The sequence below is a fragment of the Hemiscyllium ocellatum genome, chromosome 29 (genome assembly GCF_020745735.1).
Source record: "Hemiscyllium ocellatum isolate sHemOce1 chromosome 29, sHemOce1.pat.X.cur, whole genome shotgun sequence".
Classification (NCBI taxonomy): domain Eukaryota; kingdom Metazoa; phylum Chordata; class Chondrichthyes; order Orectolobiformes; family Hemiscylliidae; genus Hemiscyllium; species Hemiscyllium ocellatum.
Genome location: NC_083429.1, coordinates 49,802,822 through 49,821,030, shown reverse-complemented (window position 1 = coordinate 49,821,030; position 18,209 = coordinate 49,802,822). Strand labels below are relative to the sequence as shown.

Sequence of the window (18,209 nt, the reverse complement as noted above, 5' to 3'; positions counted from 1 at the left end):
CAATAGCATTTCCTGTGGGAAGTGGTGGCATAACCGGAGTGTCACTGGCTCAATCATCCATTAGCTGGGCAGGTGATTCACTGGCCGGGCCAGTGCTCTAGAAATATGGGTTCAAAAGATGCAAAAGCAGCTGTTGTGATTTGAATTCTACTAATAAAACTGCTCTTGGAGATTAGATTTCACAAAACTACCATCCATTGACGTAAATGCTCATCAAGTTCACTATTGTCCTTTAGTGTCAGAAATTTGCTGTCCTTACCTGGTCTGACCTACATTTGGCTCCAGAACAATGTGGTTGACTTGGCACTGGTCTGTTAAATGGCTGTGAAGGCTGTTTGGTTCAAGGGTAATGTGAGGTGGGCACCAAAGGTAGACCTTGGCAGAGACTCCATATCCCTTTAAGAAGGGAGGAAAAAAATGCCTTCAGCTTGATTACTTGTGGCAATGTCATTTGAAATTCTGAAAATCTGAAGGCTTAGTAATCTTTTGGAAATGATTAGCTACCTCTTGTTCACATTTGAGGTTGTTACATGTGTTTCATTTGAAGGGAAGATTCTCTGATTTGCCTTTTGGGCATCAGGCAGCTGTTTTCTCCCTAAAGTATTTCTTTATCTTCTTGGGAATTGTTCTGGCTGCAGTTTTTCTGTACTCTTTGCTACTGGCTACACCTTCCACATGGTACCTGGAAATGAAGATTTGTTATGTCTCCTGCTTTCTCTCATTTTCCTCAAGTGGCAAATACAGAGTTGATTAAAACCTACCTTCTCCTTCCTTCTCCATATAATTTCAGATGGCCAAACCCATTTCAATTTTCTTCACACCAGTTACACTTATTGCTTTCAGTAATCATAGAGTCATTGAGATGTACAGCATGGAAACAGACCCTTCGGTCCAACCTGTCCATGCTGACCAGATATCCCAACCCAATCTAGTCCCACCTGCCAGCACCCGGCCCATATCCCTCCAAACCCTTCCTATTCATATACCCATCCAAATGCCTCTTAAATGTTGCAATTGTACCAGCCTCCACCACTTCCTCTGACAGCTCATTCCATACATGTACCACCTTCTGCGTAAAAAAGTTGCCCCTTAGGTCTCTTTCATATCTTTTCCCTCTCCAACTAAACTATGCCCTCTAGTTCTGGACTCCCTGACCCCAAGGAAAGGACTTTGTCTATTTATCCGATCCATGTCCCTCCCTTAAGTTTCCTCCCAGGCACCCCACACCATCCTGACTTTTGATTAGATTTATTATTGTCACATGTACGCAAGTAAAGTGAAACATTTTGGTTTGTGTGCAGTACAGGGAGATCATGCCGTACCAAAATCATAGGGTTGTTGAACAGGGCAAGGCATACAGAGTTATGGCTGCAAAGAAGGTACACAGAAAGCAAGATCAACATTAGATTTGAAATTTGTGATGTCCATTCGGAAGTCTAATAACAGCGGGAAAGAAGCTGTTCTTGAAATTGTTGGTATGTGTGTCTAAGCTTTTTTATCTTTTGCCAAACAGAAGATGTTGGAAGAGGTAGCCAGGGTCGGAGAGGTCTTTGATGATGTTGGTTTCCATGTGAGGTATCGAAGTGTAGATGGAATCAATGGATGGAAAGTTGGAACTATGTCAATGTTCCTTCACTATTGCTGGGTCAAATTTTGTAAATCCTATGTGTACCTATGCCCACCAATGACCACATTTATTTGGTGAGGGGAGAAACATTCAAATGACCTGGTCATACTTGGGTAAGTTCCTATCAATGTTTGAATTCAGGTTTTGAAAGTACAGAATTGTTGCCAAGCTTTGAAAGTTTTGATTTTCATCAATTCTGACAAGTGTCAAGCAAATAGAATAGCATATTGATGTCTATAGCATCAATTGTATTGTCTAATGATACTCTCATCCAAATGAGTCACATTGACGTTAATGACCTGGAGTATTTCTGCTTCTGAAGTTGGTGAAAGTTGATACAGGCAATGAACTCAAAAGGCAGTTTGGTGCAAGTTATTCTGCTATAACAGGCATTTTGTTAACGCAAACTGACGATTGAGAACACTAACTTTGTATACCCCAGTCCAACACCGGCATCTCCAAATCATGAACACTAAGTGCAACTTTTTTTATAATGCGGGGTTGCATAAGAATACAGCCATCATGTTAAAGAAGAACTGCCTGCATAGACATTGAGCAGAAATAATCTTCCAGGGTTATGGAGATGCTGGGAGAATCTAATTGACAGGCTTGCTATACAGTGGACCAGTGTGGATTTGATGGACCAAGCTTAAGAAGTGTCCATAGTGTGATTGAAAAGTGACAGCACAAGAAGAGGCCATTCAACCACTGGCTGTGCTGACTGAATAAAGTAGACATTGATTTTCATCTCAGTTTCTGGTCCCTGGTCCATCACCTTGCTAGTTCCAACGCTTCGGGGCAGGGCCAGGTTCCTTTTCAGATTAACTGAGGGTTTTGTCTCAACCGTCAAACTGGACAATGAACTCGAGACACTCGTCACCCTCTGGGTGAAACTTTTAATTCTTCTACCAGCGTCTTAAGTGTGTTCCCCAGGTATTTGACCTCTGCACCAGAAAGAAGCCAATGGCCTAGCAGTATTATTGCTTGACCATTTGTCTAGAGACGCTGTGATCTTATAGTGATCCATGTCATCCTCTGGCTCCTGGATATGTGGATTCCAACCGCAGCTGAATTTTGGAACCTGCACCTTGGATGTGTCATGTGTCTGTGACTTCACATGCACGACAGGATGTACGCTCCGACTAAAAAGTGAGGTCTGCAGATGCTGGAGATCAGAGCTGAAAATGTGTTGCTGGTTAAAGCGCAGCAGGTCAGGCAGCATCCAAGGAACAGGAAATTCGACGTTTCGGGAATCCACTTGGTCCAGCTGACCTGCCATTTTGCAGCTTTTAAGAACTAATTATTACAACTGGCAGAGTTGAAAACTGACCAGTATTTGAGAACCTCCTCCTTCACTTGGAGTTAAGAGCGAGCCAATGGTGGAACACTGAAGGTGGAAGAAGAAAAGAACATTTCCTTCACCTCCCCCATCCCTCCTGAGCTCTTATGTAGTTAAGAAACTCCCACATAACACACTGACCAAGGCAGCACTTATTTAGATATTTCTTTCACGAAGCTGTTAAGGCATGCTGTAACAAACCTCCAGGGGCAGATGAGGTTTGAACCTAGGCTTATTGGTCCAGCCACCACCTCACCACACAATCTCTTACAGTCTCTATTTATACTTTCTGAAAACGATTGATTTGCTCTTTCAAACAAAACATAGATTAAATTAAGTAACTAGCTACAGCTTCTCTCTGATCTGGTACACCCTGTCTAGAAGCACAATCAAAGGTAACTTCTCCGAACTTGAAGTTTAATGTATGGTTAATTACAAAATTAAAAGAAATGCTAGATTAAAAATAAAATAAAACCCTCTCTCTCAATGGTTCCCAGAACAGATCCTGTACTTCAGGCTATTGGGTTGTCTTGTTTCTCCTATCCTTTTTTCCTTCTACAGCTGTTCCTGCAGTCTGTCCCTTCACTCAAGTTTCTCACTTAATGGGTTAAGATCGCAGCTTGGGACGTTGGTCCAGAAATGAAACAGAACTGCCTTAACTGAGTGACTCCACAAAGTGTCTGTGGAGCTGCTGTCATTAACTTTTGGCCTTTAATTGGGAGAGGATCCAACTTTTGCCACTATTTTGCAAAATATAAGGCATCTGAATCCTCCTCATATGTGTGTGTGTGTGTTATTTTTGAGAAGTTTGAGTGAAGGCTACAGCACAAGAGATTATGAAAATTGAGCAGAGTGGGAACGGTGGTGATGTAATGGTAATGTCATTGGACTAGTAAAGGAGAACCCCAGAGTAACGCTGTAGGGGCTTGCATTCAAGTTCTTCCCTGGCAGCTGGTGGAATTGAAATTTCGTTAATAAGCCTGGAATTGTAAGCTAATCTCAGTACTGTTGTTAAGATTAAAACTCCCATTTGGTTCACTCATGCCTTTTTGGCAAAACAGTTTAGGAACTGTTCAGTACAGTTTGAACTATTTAATCCATCATGCTCCCTGACTGAACACTCTGACTCTAATCTGGCTATTTCTCCTGTAATCCTGCACATTGTTTCTATTCACATAATTATGTAAAACCCTCTTGAATGCCTCGATTGAAAACAGTTTTTCCTTCTTAAATTTGCAAATTGCTTCGAATCTGTGCTTGCTTGTTCTTGAGTTTGACAAGTAGGAATAGTTTCTTCCCATCTACACTGTCCAGACAAAACATGGCTTTTGAAAACTTATATCAATTGTCCTCTCCATGGAAAACAGTCCCAAATTCCCCAATCTATCCTCAGAACTGATGTTTTTGTTTTAGGAGCCATTCTCTTCAGCACTTTCTCCATCAGTTTCACATCCATACTGAAGTATGACCCAGAACTCTACACAACACTCTAGCTGAGATCTAATTTTGTGTTTTCTATCGATTCACCATAAGCTCCTTGCTCCTGTACTCCGTGGCGCTATTTATGAAGCCTTTCAATAGTGTGTGTTTAATAACTGCTCTGTTTACCTGTCTCCCCACCTTTAATGACATCAGTGTGTGTACACAGATCTTCCTGGGCATGCACACCTTTACAAGTAGTACCTTTTACTTTGTACTCTGTATGTAATCTTTTGACCAAAGCTATACCATTACATTCACTGCATTGAATTCCATTTGCCACCTGTCTGTTCATTTTTAAATGTCTTTTTGAAGTTCTACACTGTTCTCACAGTTTATAATACTTCCATGGTTTGTTTATCTGCAAAATTTGAAATGTTTCTTGTCACCGTGGTATCATTGTTAATATGTATCGAGTAAAGCAAAGGTTCCAATATGGACGCCAGAGAAATTTCTGTACAAAACTTAGTCCAACCCAAAAAAACCCACTCACCATTTTTGTTTTTTTTTTGAGAATCAGCCAATCTTGTAAACCATATTATTGCTGTTCCTTTTTAGTCCGAGAGCTCTAACTTTGACCATAAGTCTGTGTAGCACTATATCAAGTGCCTTTCATGTCCAGCATTAAGGCAATCAACACTGTCACCTCCTTTATATAAAAAAACTTATAAATTTGTTAACCATTGTTTTCCTATGCAATCCATACTGGTGCTGTCTAATTAAAGCTGTCTTTGTCCTCTATGCCAAATTATTATTTCTAGAAGTTTCTCCACCACCAGAGTTAACTTGATTGGATGTTTCTTGCACACTTTGACAAAGGGGATAACGTTTGGAGTTCTTCAGTTCTCTGGCATTGCTCCTAAGTACCAGGAAGACTGAACAATTGTGACCAGTGTGTCACCAATTTCCAATCTCACTTCCTTCATTTTCTTTAGATGCACCTCATCTAATCCTGATGCATTTTCAACAGAAAATACTGGAAAGTTTTCTAATGTCACATCAATTTTGAATGGTTTCACAGACTGAACTTTCTCCTCCATGTTCTGGATGACCTCTGCTTCCTCGATAAAGAATTTTGGCCTTGCCCAGTCTGGCCTAGAAGAGATTCCAGACCCACAGCAATTAAATTGTTGCCTTCTAATGGCTTAGCAAACCATTCCATTTGAGGGCAATTGGGGATGAACAACAAACATTGGCTTTGTCCAGTGAAGCTAATCAGTGAAAGAATGTTCAAAAACGACTTGGATTGGAGAGTTGTACTTGGGAGGCATTAAGGATAGATTTTTAACAAACCCTAACACTGTGTATGAGGAAGAGAGAACATAACAAGAGGGATTGAGTATAGAAGCAAAGAGGTGCTTCTGCAGCTGTACGGGGCCCTGGTGAGACCACACCTGGAGTACTGTGTGCAGTTCTGGTCTCCAAATTTGAGGAAAGACATTCTGGCTATTGAGGGAGTGCAGCGTAGGTGCACAAGGTCAATTCCTGGAATGGCGGGATTACCTTACACTGAAAGACTGAAGCGATTGGGATTGTATACCCTTGAGTTTAGAAGACTGAGAGAGAATCTGATTGAGACATATAAGATTATGAAAGGATTGGACACTCTCGCAGCAGGAAACATGTTTCCGCTGATGGGTGAGTGCCGAACCAGAGGACACAGCTTAAAAATATGGGGTAGACCATTTAGGACAGAGATGAGGAGAAACTTCACCCAGAGAGTGGTGGCTGTGTGGAATGCTCTGCCCCAGAGGGCAGTGGAGGCGCAGTCTCTGGATTCATTTAAGAAAGTGTTGGATAGAGCTCTCAAGGATTGTGGAATCAAGGGTTATGAAGATAAGGCAGGAACAGGATACTGATTAAGGATGATCAGCCATGATCATATTGAATGGTGGTGCAGGCTCGAAGGGCAGAATGACCTACTCCTGTACCTATTGTCTAACACAGATTCTGGTCTGTGGGCAGGTTTTGAAGAGGAACTGGCATAAGGTAGCCTTGATGTTGGCTGTAATGTAACTTGTGTTGTGTTGTCCTTCAAATTTGAATCAATATGGAAAACAAAGTCCTTATCAACGCATGCCAATCCTGCTCTGTTTAGACAGAGAGATTAACATTGGTGTAGTGCCTGAGGATTTTTGGAAATATCACAGTTTGCCCTCAGATGCAGCCCTGTTATTATGTAAATGTTTTCAATATTTGGCACAAAACAAGATCCAACAAGTCTTGACAAACCAGATCATTATCAATGTTGGTTGGAAATACACAACTCTACTTCAACCAGTGCAGCATCCCCTCAGAAGACACTGGGTGCCAGTTGAAAATTTTCTAGTTTTGGATTGTATTAAAGCACTAAATACTTTGTTTTTTTTTAGAATTAGAATCCCTAATGCATGGAAACAGGCCCTTCATTCCAACAAGTTCACACTGACTCTCTGAAGAGTATCCCACCCAGACCCATTTCCCAATGTTTATCCCTGATTCAAGCACCTTACCTACACATCCCTGAACACAATGGACAATATAGCATGGTCAATTCACCTAAACTGCACATCTTCGGATTGTGGGAGGAAACCGGAGCAAACCCACGCAGACATGGGGAGAATGTGCAAACTCCACGCACAGTAGCCCGAGACTAGAATTGAACCCAGGTGCCCGCAAGCCACTGTGCTGCCCTGATTTTGTTGTAATCTTGATGTGATAGTTGGTAATCCCATCACTCAAACTGCCTCAAATATTGAGCAAGATTAGAATCCGTTAAGAAAAGTGAGTTTAATTTTCTTTTTAAGGATTTGCAGGTGCGTGTGATTGATTAAAGAATGCATTGTTAACATTTTAGTTCGTTTTTCATCTACGGATTGGATTTGACTTGGTATCTGTTCATCCCATGTGTTGTCTTATTGTAACATAAATTTCTAGTGGCTTGTGACATCAGAAAGGTCATGTCGTCCATCATTGAGTCTCTATCCCCTTTTAATCTTCATGCCCTGTGGGTGGATGAATTATGCTTCTGTTAACTGAAGCTGAAGGTTGTTAATGAATCATACTGTAGGTGTTGAATATTCAAGTATTGCCTTTAGATAATGCTCATTCTGCCCTGTTTGCTGGAGTTGAAGTTTGTATTAGGTCCCATTTTAACCAAGTTGCAATATTTTAATGCACGGTAATGTACAGAGCTAGTAAGTCAGCTAAGGGATTACCTTTTGGCCATTTATCAGCCAGTGGTTACAATGAGGTTCCCATGTTAATTTCATATATTCTATTGATAACAATAGGCGATTTAAACTGCAGGAGTCAGGAGAGACAGCGACATGGTGTTAATGTCACTAGTATTCTAGAGCTCAAGTCCGAAGTTCTGGAGGCATAGATTCAGATCCTATTGTGGCACAGAGTGAAATTTGAATTCTCTCAAATCTGGAATAAAGAACTGGCCTAATGGCAACCATGTGACCACTATCGATTGTGGTAAACACTGGTCTGGTTCACTAATGTCCTTTTAGAGAAAGGAATCTGATGTCCTTCCATGTCTGGCCTACATGTGATTCCATTGTGGTTGATTCTTAATTGGGGATGGGCAATAAATACTGGCCTCGCCATATCCCATGAATGGATTAAAAGAAGTTGGTGCTTCAGGATATCTGTTGAGAGCATGTCAGACAGTCGAGCAGGTTTCTTCACTGGGTGGAGGCTGTGGAGGCCAGGTCACTGAATATATTTAAGAAAGAAACCAATTTGGGAAATGAGCAGTGGTGTGGTGTTGAGACTAGATTAGACTACTTAGTGTGGAAACAGGCCCTTCAGCCCAACAAGTCCATACCAACCCTCTAAACAGCAACCCACCCAGACCCATTCCCCTACATTTGCCCCCTCACCTAACACTACAGGCAATTTAGCATGACCATCCACCTAACCTGCACATCTTTGGACTGTGGGAGGAAACCCACGCAGACACGGGGAGAATGTTCAAACTCCACACAGTCAGTCGCCTGAGGCTGGAATTGAACCCGTGGCTCTGGCGCTGTGAGGCAGCAGTGCTAACCACTGAGCCACCGCGCCACCGATGTTGGATGGGGTTGGTGCTCCAAACAGCTTAATGCTTGTTTTTTTTTCTCTAAATTTATATCAATATAGTGAGCAATGGGGTGCAGAACAATGGGGTATAGCTTTAAAATTTGAGCTGAGATATTTAGACATAGACATAGATATAGAACAATACAGCACAGAACAGGCCCTTCAGCCCACGATGTTGTGCCGAACATTTGTCCTAGCTTAAGCACCTATCCATGTACCTATCCAATTGCCGCTTAAAGGTCACCAATGATTCTGACTCTGCCATTCCCACAGGCAGCACATTCCATGCCCCCACCACTCTCTGGGTAAAGAACCTACCCACGACATCCTCCCCATACCTTCCACCCTTCACCTTTAAATTTATGTCTCCTTGTAACACCCTATTGTACCTGGTGAAAATGTCTCTGACGATCTACTCTATCTATTCCCCTGATCATCTTATAAACCTCTATCAGGTCACCCCTCATCCTTCGCTGTTCCAATGAGAAAAGGCCTAGCACTTTCAACCTATCCTCGTACGACCTATTCTCCATTCCAGGCAACATCCTGGTAAATCTCCTCTGCACCCTCTCCAAAGCTTCCTCATCTTTCCTAAAATGAAGCGACCAGAACTGCACATAGTATTCCAAATGTGGCCTTACCAAGATGATGCTACATCATCTCACGACTCTTGAATTCAATCCCTCTGCTAATTAGGTAGGACTCCTTCACATAAAGGATAGTGAGGATCTAGAACACATTTTCTCCATGCCACAAGAAAATGCGACTGAAGCAGTGGGTCAAATGAAAATTCCCAAAAACTGCCAGGTATTTGAGAGTTGACAGAACCAGACCAGCTATGACCCAATGGAATGGCTAATGGTAATTATAGCCTCCCACTGTTCCTGAGATGTTGGAAATGTGAATTGTCTGGAGCTTGGTTTGGTTCTGGAGAAAAGAGGCCCTGCCACACAAGCCCTGCTTTCTTGATACATTGTGTAACTTAATACACACTTATCAGCTTGGTGCAGGAGCTCACTACATTTATACTAGCTAACGTTCAGAGCTACCTGGCCTGAACAACTTAGTGATATAGCACATTTTCACAAAAGCATCTCCAGATAGTTCGCAGATGTGCAATCAACAAGGATTTGAGATTGAGTGATGAAAAGTGAGGTTAGGATCAGGTATGACCAAAAGCTAGATTTTCAGCAAAGTCTTTAGGGACTGGAAGTGGAGGTTGGGATGTTTAGAGCTAAAGGTGAGGTAAAGAAAATGGATTTTTGTTTCCTGGAATTCCCTCCCTAACAGCATTGTAGGTCATCTCACGGCAGGTGGACTGCAACAGTTCAAAAAGGCAGCTCACCATCACCTTCTCAAAGTGCAGCTAGGGACAGGTAATAAATGCTGGCCAGTGACAGCCACATCCCACAAAATAAGTTTTAAAAAAAGGTGAGATAGCTTCAAGGGTTGGAGAGGGGAAGGGGCTGAGATGTGTGGGGCACTTGCAATGAAGGAGCAGCCTGCCAAATGGTGCAGTTAGAACACAGCTTGCAATTGACCATGAGAGTTCTGCAAGAGTACACTTTCATGCATGAAATCCACTAGTCACCTATCAACAGATGACTGAGCTTAATACTTTGCCAGTGCAACAATGCCATACCTATGAACCATAACCTGCTGTGATTAAGGCTTTTGCAGAACCTTTCAGCACTCTGATTAGACAGACACTGATAGCTCATTGGCAGCTCATTTGTGTCTTTGCAGATCTTGGGCACTTATTAAACAACTTGTGACATTCTGTCTCCAAGTGGATAGCGTAACACTAATCTTCACATCTGTAGAAAGCATGATGCCTGTCGCCAACTTAAGCTTATGACTAATTTCAATTGAAATGATGTTGCACTGGCCAGACTCTTGGAGTGTTATATTTTAAATGAAACCAGCAGTGAATTTTGTCTTTTGAATGATTTATTTCCCTCAAGGCGCTATCTATAATTGTCATCCCCTTCACAAAAGTACAAAGTGTACTCTCTTCCCTGCCCTGACTCCTTAACTGTTGCACTGAGCAGGTCCTGTCATTGGTTATTTAGTTCATTGACGAAATATAGAAAATAAATCCTCTTCAAGTCAACATACTTTTAATTATGTGCCAACCAACACGCTACATGATGTTCTCTTTGTCTTGTCAACGCTAATTGTCTCCATAACCAACACTGTTTGCATCAGCGTATCATCTCCCTGTTGGACAACTCAAAGTATGTTCTCTGGATCTTGATCATCACCCTTGAACTTATCAAGTGGCAGAGCAGGCTCATGGGCCTTTATTATTGTCTTTTTAAAAATGTTCTTACACATTCCCAGTCTAAAAGGATGAAACTTGTAGCATTGGGTGTTTCACACAGATCAAGGATTGGTGTAAATGCAGTTGAATTGAATAGGATGGAACACTTAACTTTAAGTACCCAGTATCCACATCAAGTATTGCTTGGAGGTTATGGAGGACATGTGAAGATGACATGTGGGACAAGATCTTTTTCACAGTCTAGCTCATCCAACACAGCTGAGATGCTTTATAAATTTCAGAACAGGAGAATCTTTAAGCCTGTTACCCAACCTCCCCAGTTCATTGGGGTCAGCTCTTAATCGCAAAATAACTCCGTATACCTGTCCTTGCCCTGTGTACTTAAAGCTCTGTGGGTAACAAAAATCTCTCCATCTTCAATTTTAAATTAAAGTTGATCTAGCATTGCCATTTGTGGAAGAGAGTTCAAACTTCCTGCCACTGCTTGAGTGTAGATTTGTTTCCTGGCGTCTTTCCTGAAAGGTCTGGTTCCAAGTTTTAGATGCATTGCTCAGTCCAAAATCTTTCTTCCCATAATAGCAGAAATACTTTCAATCTTACCCTATCTGGTCCCTTTAGTATCGTAACAACTTTGATCAATTTAGCCTTTTCACATTCCTAACTTCTAAGGGATTCAAACTTGGTTGGCATAGTCTCTCGAAGTGTGCGCTTTGGAGTTCAGGTGGTGTTCCAGTAAACCTGTACCACACTCCTTCCGAGCATGATGGACCTACTCTTCCTACAGTGTAGTGTGCAGAATTGTTCAGAGTGACGCCAGGGACTGTCTAACCAGGTTTCTGTAGAACTAAGACATAATTCTAAGAACTTGACTTCTATTCCTGTCCATAGATTGGAAATGTTGACCTACCATTTTTTGGTTACATTTTGTATCTGTACCTGATACAACAGGACCACAACTACGTTAGGGAAGGAGTTCCTGGATTTGATCCATTGACACTGAAGGAATGGCACTGTATTTCCAAGTCAGGATCATGAGTGGCTTGGAGATGGTGGTGTTCCCATGTATTAGCTGCCCTTGTCCTTGTGGGTGGTAATGGTTGTATGTTTGAAGAATCCATTGAAGGAACCTTGGTGAATGGTTCCAGTGTATGTTGTGGATGATGCACACTGCTGCTATTGTGCTGTGATGGAGGGAGTGCTGAAGGTAGTGGGAATGGTGCTGATCAACTGGGCTGCTCCTGTATGGGGTGGAGTTCCTTGAGTGTTGTTGGAGCTGCACCCATCCAGGCAAGTGGGGAGTATTCCATCACACTCCTGACCCGTGGTTTGTAGATGGTAGACAAGCTTTGGGGAGTCAGGAGCTGAATTAATTGCTGCTGAATTCCTAGCTACTGACTCCCCCCGTAACCACAATAATTCATAACTGATCCAGTTCCGTTTCTGGTAATCTCAGGTTATTGATTATTACGTATGCCCTCTTCCTATCTCCTGTTGATTAGTATTCTAATCAGGCCAAAAATTTGTCACGTTTACACCTCCTTTGCCCCCATCCCATCTAAAAGCTAGAATTGAGCCTTGCCTCCACCAGTCTTGACACTAACGTGAATGCCAACTGTGTTACTACTTCATTGTGACACACTGTTCTTACGTAGATTTCTTCAGCATTTTACTGATTTGGATTCTGAATTGATTATCAGTTTGTACGGAGCATATGCTTTGGGGATTCATTCCTATTATGAACTGGGTTCAAGGGCTAAACCCATTTCTTACATTGTTGGAAATCTCTCCTTGATTTGGGTTTAGATTGGGACTAAGATGCAGGGAGAATTTGTTTCTAATTTCCCTGGTTGCTAGGTTTCCGAGCCTTTTGCCATTTCAATATCTAGGGAACGTTGGTTGACTTGTGGAGTGATCTCTTCACTGCCCTGTTAACTGCTGCTGTAGCCTTGGGTGCCACCACAAAATGGGGAGTTAGCTATATTTCCTACAGAGAAGGTAATTACTCGGGGAACCGTGGGGCTCTTCAAATAGACAGGAAACATCAGGCTAGTAACTCGCCATGAAGTTTAATCATAACGTCACAACGTTTTGGAGGCGAATCAGCTTAAGTTGAAATGCATTGACTTTTAAGTCAAATAATTTCTTCCTGTCCACTGAACCATTTATCTTTGCTACAAGAATTCTTTCTCCTTCTCTCATCTTTGCCTCAGCCAATTTCTTCTCTCATGTCCCTCCAACTTGATGAGCACACCCCATGAATGAATATTCCAGGCGAATTGACCGTGAAGAGCTTTGGAAGAGCATTAATCTTGTCCTCATTTTGGGGCCACACTGGTCTTTCCAGCGACAGTTGTTGATGTAGAGCAAGAGCTTTGCATTCTATTTTCTTTGTATCTGCGTGGCTCAGTGCGAAACACACACATTGGTCTGAGTCAGAAAATTTGTGGGCACAAAGTCCCAGGTCAGAGACCTGAGCACAAAAATCCAAGCTGACCCTTCGGTGGAATACCGAGAGTGGGATGGAATTCCTGAGATGCTGTCTTTCAAATGTACTGTTACAAACTGCCCAGTACCTCAAGTAGGTGGATGGAAGATCCCTTGGCACAATATCCAAGGTGAAGGGGGTATGTTATCCCCTTGTCTGGACAACTTTTCTCCTTCAGTCAACATGCCCTGATGAAGGGCTTATGCCCGAAATGTTGATTCTCCTGCTCCTCGGAAGCTGCCTGACTTGCTGTGCTTTTCTAGCACCACACTCTCGACTCTGATCTCTAGTATCTGCAGTCCTCACTTTCTCATAGCCGAACATAGGTGACCTGATTATTGCCCACTTTGCTGTTGGTGAGAGTTTGCTGTGTGCAAATTGGTTACCACATGTTACCACAGTCACCGCACTTCAGAAGTCAACCCTTGGCCTGCGAATCACCTTGTGTCTTGTGGTGGTTCTGAAGGGTGCTACGTAATGCAAATTTTTGGTTAATTTTCCCTTTTTCCTGTGTCTGCAGCCCGGTGAGGAGGGCCGTACTAGATTCAATGCTTCAACATGTCCACCACACACCTCTTCCTCTCTGCCACTGAACTGTGCCAGAGCATTCTGTGAATGCAAGCAAGTGGGACCCATTTTCATTATAGCATTAAATGTTTACATCCGCTTTTTATCCTTCCTTTTAAACATTCCCTTCAGAAGTAATGTAAATATTGCCTTGCTCCTTCATATTTTCTTTTAATGGGAGTGTGTGCTTGGAATAAACCAAAGGCTCCTTTTCAATTTGGCTCTGATTCAGCCATATCCTTGGAATGATGTCATAGGCTGCTGGTGGATCTGAATGTTCAGCCAGCATTCAGTGGAGTTTATGACAGCTCACAGCTGTGCACAGGAACATGGTGTACCAAGCCGAAATTAATCAGCTTCAAGAGATCCAAAGCAGGACTACTGGAAAAAGAGGAGAGGGGGAGGGAAATGGAGGAATAGAATTAGTGACACTCGAGTCCTCTGCCCTCCTTTTATAAATTATACATCACACAAAACAAACCTGGACATGGCCTGAAGTGGCAGCTTTGAAGGCAAAATAAAACAGATCAGCCCTTAACACCGCCCCCCCCCCTCTTCATCGTCCCAACCTGCAGCTTCTGTTTTGGCTGCTGTTGGGAGCAGTGATGATAATTTAAATCCGATTGTTGCTAAGAAGCGAGGGTTTTGCATGTAATGTGGTGATTTGATATTCAGCTCGACACTCGTGTGTGCCTCTCTTTCTCTCTGTGTCTCTCTCTTTTTCTCTCTCTCTCTCTCTCTCTGATTTTTACATGCAGTACAGAGGACATTGTTGAGCTGCTGAATGGCTGCGGCAGTGCCTTTTAGCTGCTGTAAGCTCTATGGGACAGTGCACTGCACTGTGTGCCCTGATGCAGCCATAAGCCCATTCCTTCCTGGACTCGATACATTTTCTTTTTGTTTAAGTTTGCTGAGCTGTCAGCGAGTTTTTGGTGTGCATGCAACCAATTCAATAACATTGGGAGCTTCACCTTCTTGCTCCTACATGTGTAAACGGTTTGTGATTTTGTTTTCCCTCTTTTGTTCCCTCCCTGCACTGGCCCCCTCAAACCCCACCCATGCCAATGACTCATTTCTCTCTCTCTTCCTGAAGGGTTTGAACAGGGAATGCTTGCTTGGGCACGGGCTGCTGCTACCCAAGTGGCCATTCTGCCAACGGTGACACAACACTGGCAGGATACCAAAAGCTGAGGACACATGGGCCATGTCTAATGCTATTGCTGCCCAACTGGATCACTGGCTGGGATTGGGAATATTCCGCCTCTTGCCCTTCCTATTTTGCCTATGCACCATGTTAACTGGCACTGAAGATTTCACATGAAGATATGAACTATAAGTGTTTGTTTCTGTGCCTAATTGTTTTCCTTGCATAATGCATGAATAGAGTTAGAATGCACAGTATAGGGTCCCATTAAATAATGATTTGATAACAGCGCCTTTAATGAGTAATCGTTCGACAGATTGCACAGATGTTCAGAGCAGAGGAGGAGGTGGCACATCAGTTGGCACCAGGTTCTGGTCAACATATAATATGCAAAATATCATGTGCACCCCATCCCCCCAGCTTGTGGACAATTACAAAGCATTTTTGCGCCATTTTCCAATCCATGTGGTTGCAATGCATCTCTGATGGCGGCTTTCAATTCCTTTTATTTACAACTTTTCATGCCAACCTTCCACCTACAACCCCCTCATCTCCAGTGTTTTTTTTCTCAATGACCTCAACCAGTCATATTATCACGAGCTGATGCAAAATAACTCCTCATTTGACATATGATCTTCTTACCTGTGGTTTCTTTTCTTCTCATTCTCTGCCTCTCTCCTGCTGTTTCTCTTATACCTACAATTGGAGGAGGATGCAGCACAGAAGCAGATAGTTTTGTCTTCTGTGGCTGTGCCAAGTTTTAGAATGAACTATCTAAATGTTGCCTCGCCCACTGCCCTGCAACTTTTTCCCAGGCAAGGTCTGGTCGAGTTTGCTTTTTGCAAGTTAGTTTCAAGTCTGCTTGCACAATTCTTTCAGACTGTACATTGCAGATTGTTGTGACTTGTGTAATTTCTTTACTCCTCATGTCACTTCTGATTCACTTGCCAATTGTTTTGAATCTGTCATTCTGGTAATCCGCTCCTGGAAGTGGTTACTCCCTGCCTGTTTGACCGAAGGTTACGAATGAAGTTTGGACTGATCTCCGAAAGATCCCCTGCTTCATCTCACCAACTGGCCTTTCTTTGCTCTCTGAGTTTATTTTTTTATAACCAACTGTGAGCAGTCTTGGCTCTAATACTGAAGGAACGATATCATTTCATGGAGGCAGCTGAGAGAAAGTTCGCGAGGATGATCTTTGGTATGGAGGACTGGTCTTTGCTCAAAAGTTAAACAGGTTGGGATTCTTCTGGTTGTAGTGCAGCTAAGAATGTTCTTCTGTGGAGCAGACACTCTGATTTGATGATCCATGATCAGTTTCTCTTGAACATTAGTAATGTCTCGAATAATTTATACCCAGAATATTTTAGACCAATCTGATTTCTTGTGACATTGATCACTAGTATTATATGGATTACATTTGAGGTGGAAGGTCATTTACCTTTTCAGATAGAGATTGCTCCTGTGTCGGGGAGCAATGCAAGTTGGCGCATTGAGGCCACTCTGGGAGGGCTAGTGGTTGAGGCATGCAGTCAGCTGTCCAGTAAATTCCTGGTTGCTGCTGTTATCCAGGGCACTGTGTAACCAGCTCGGAATTTCAGCAGGAAACGCCTGGCTGTCTTAGCTTTTTGGTTCTTTTGACTCATGGGATTGAAGACATGAGGATTGTAAACAGAGCCCTCGTGCTTTTAACACAAACTGATGCTCAGTTTTGATTTGGTTCTTTCCCTGCTTTCGGTGATTTACACAACCTCAGGGTGTTTAAAAGCCTTTGAGTACCAGCGAAGTACTTTCTGAAGTGTTGCCATTATTGCCATGTAAAAAGTGCAGCCACCAACTTGCACATAGGAAGCTCCCAAAAAAGGAATGTGACGACAACCAGGTCATCAGGTAATACTGAGAGGTAACTATTGGCCAGGGCACCTGGAGCGTTCCTTTGCTATTCTTCAGGTAGTTTGAGCTCCTTTTGTCCAATTTAAAGGTGTCTGAGCTTAATATTTAAAGGCAGCATTTCTGGAGGCGCGCCACATCTTTAGCTGCAAGTTTCAAGAGCTCAAGTTCCTGACTTATTGAAGACCGGCGCATTCCAAGGCCCGGGACGACATGTTGGAGTTACACTTGAACCTACAATCTCTGACTCAGATAAGAATGTCACACACTAAGCAATGACTGAACTGTGGAATGATGGAGATTGTGACCCTTGACGATGTGGGTGTGAGGAGAGCCTGATTAAACTACATCCTCCAATGAGTGTGCAAAGCAGGACAGTTGTACATTTTGCCCAAGAGGTAAATTGCCCTGAGCACTCCAATTTCACTCTGAGTTTGTGTCAGGAAGGATTTTTGCTATTTGTCAGCGGAGCGGGCCTGTTAACAATTGTTGATGGGATTACTGAACACTAGGGTCAAGGCTCTGCAATTCATGGAGTTTTGAAAAGCTGGAACATTTGTTTATGAAAAGCTGCTGTCCTGGGAGTAAACATTGGCAGTATGCACTTCAGGTTCGACACTTGCCTCAAGTGACCTCCAATATCTGCATCCAACTTTACATTCTCAGAATTTCGCCAGTGTATGCTGTTTATTGTATGCATGTGGTTTAATGGACACTCAGACAGTATGCTGAGGAGAAGAAATGAGCTATTATTTATTTTACTATTAACACGGCCCCATTTCAATGATCACAGAGCTGACCCTGTTGGGTATTGAAGGAATCCTGAATTCTACCTCTCCGTGGCAGAGAGGATTAAAGTTCCAAAGTATGGCACTCTTTTCCTTTCGGTATAGTTTCCTCTTCCAGTGCACAGCATTGTGAGTGCTGACAGGCATGTTCCAAGGGGCAGAAATATTTATGGAGTTCTGCTTTAAAACCTGTGCCGCCCCATTGTTGAGGCACAATGGGGAAAGACAACTGTCAGTTTCATAGCTAGAATCTGGGCAACCCTTTGAACGGTATGTTTGACATTTACTGAACCTTTGTAAATATTTATTGTAAATGTTAACTGTACCTAATTAAAAATGATCAATGACCAACATTCCCTGGTGGAAGAAACCAATTTGTTTTGCACCTTTTATGTAGTGTCAACTTTGCTCACTTCTACACAATCGATGAATAAAGTATATTTTTGGCAAGTGAACATAGTTTGATTAGACAGCTGGTGAATTAGTGCCTTATTATGAAAGCTATTGGCAGCAAAAACTGCAATCACTTTGCCACACG

At 42.6% G+C, this 18,209-nt stretch overlaps 1 protein-coding gene across 3 annotated transcripts in view; it reads left to right on the top strand.

Annotated features, from left to right (window-relative positions):
* zbtb16a (zinc finger and BTB domain containing 16a) overlaps positions 1–18,209 on the top strand; it is a 279,344-nt gene that overhangs the window by 122,250 nt on the left and 138,885 nt on the right. The gene's annotated exons all lie outside the window — the stretch shown is intronic.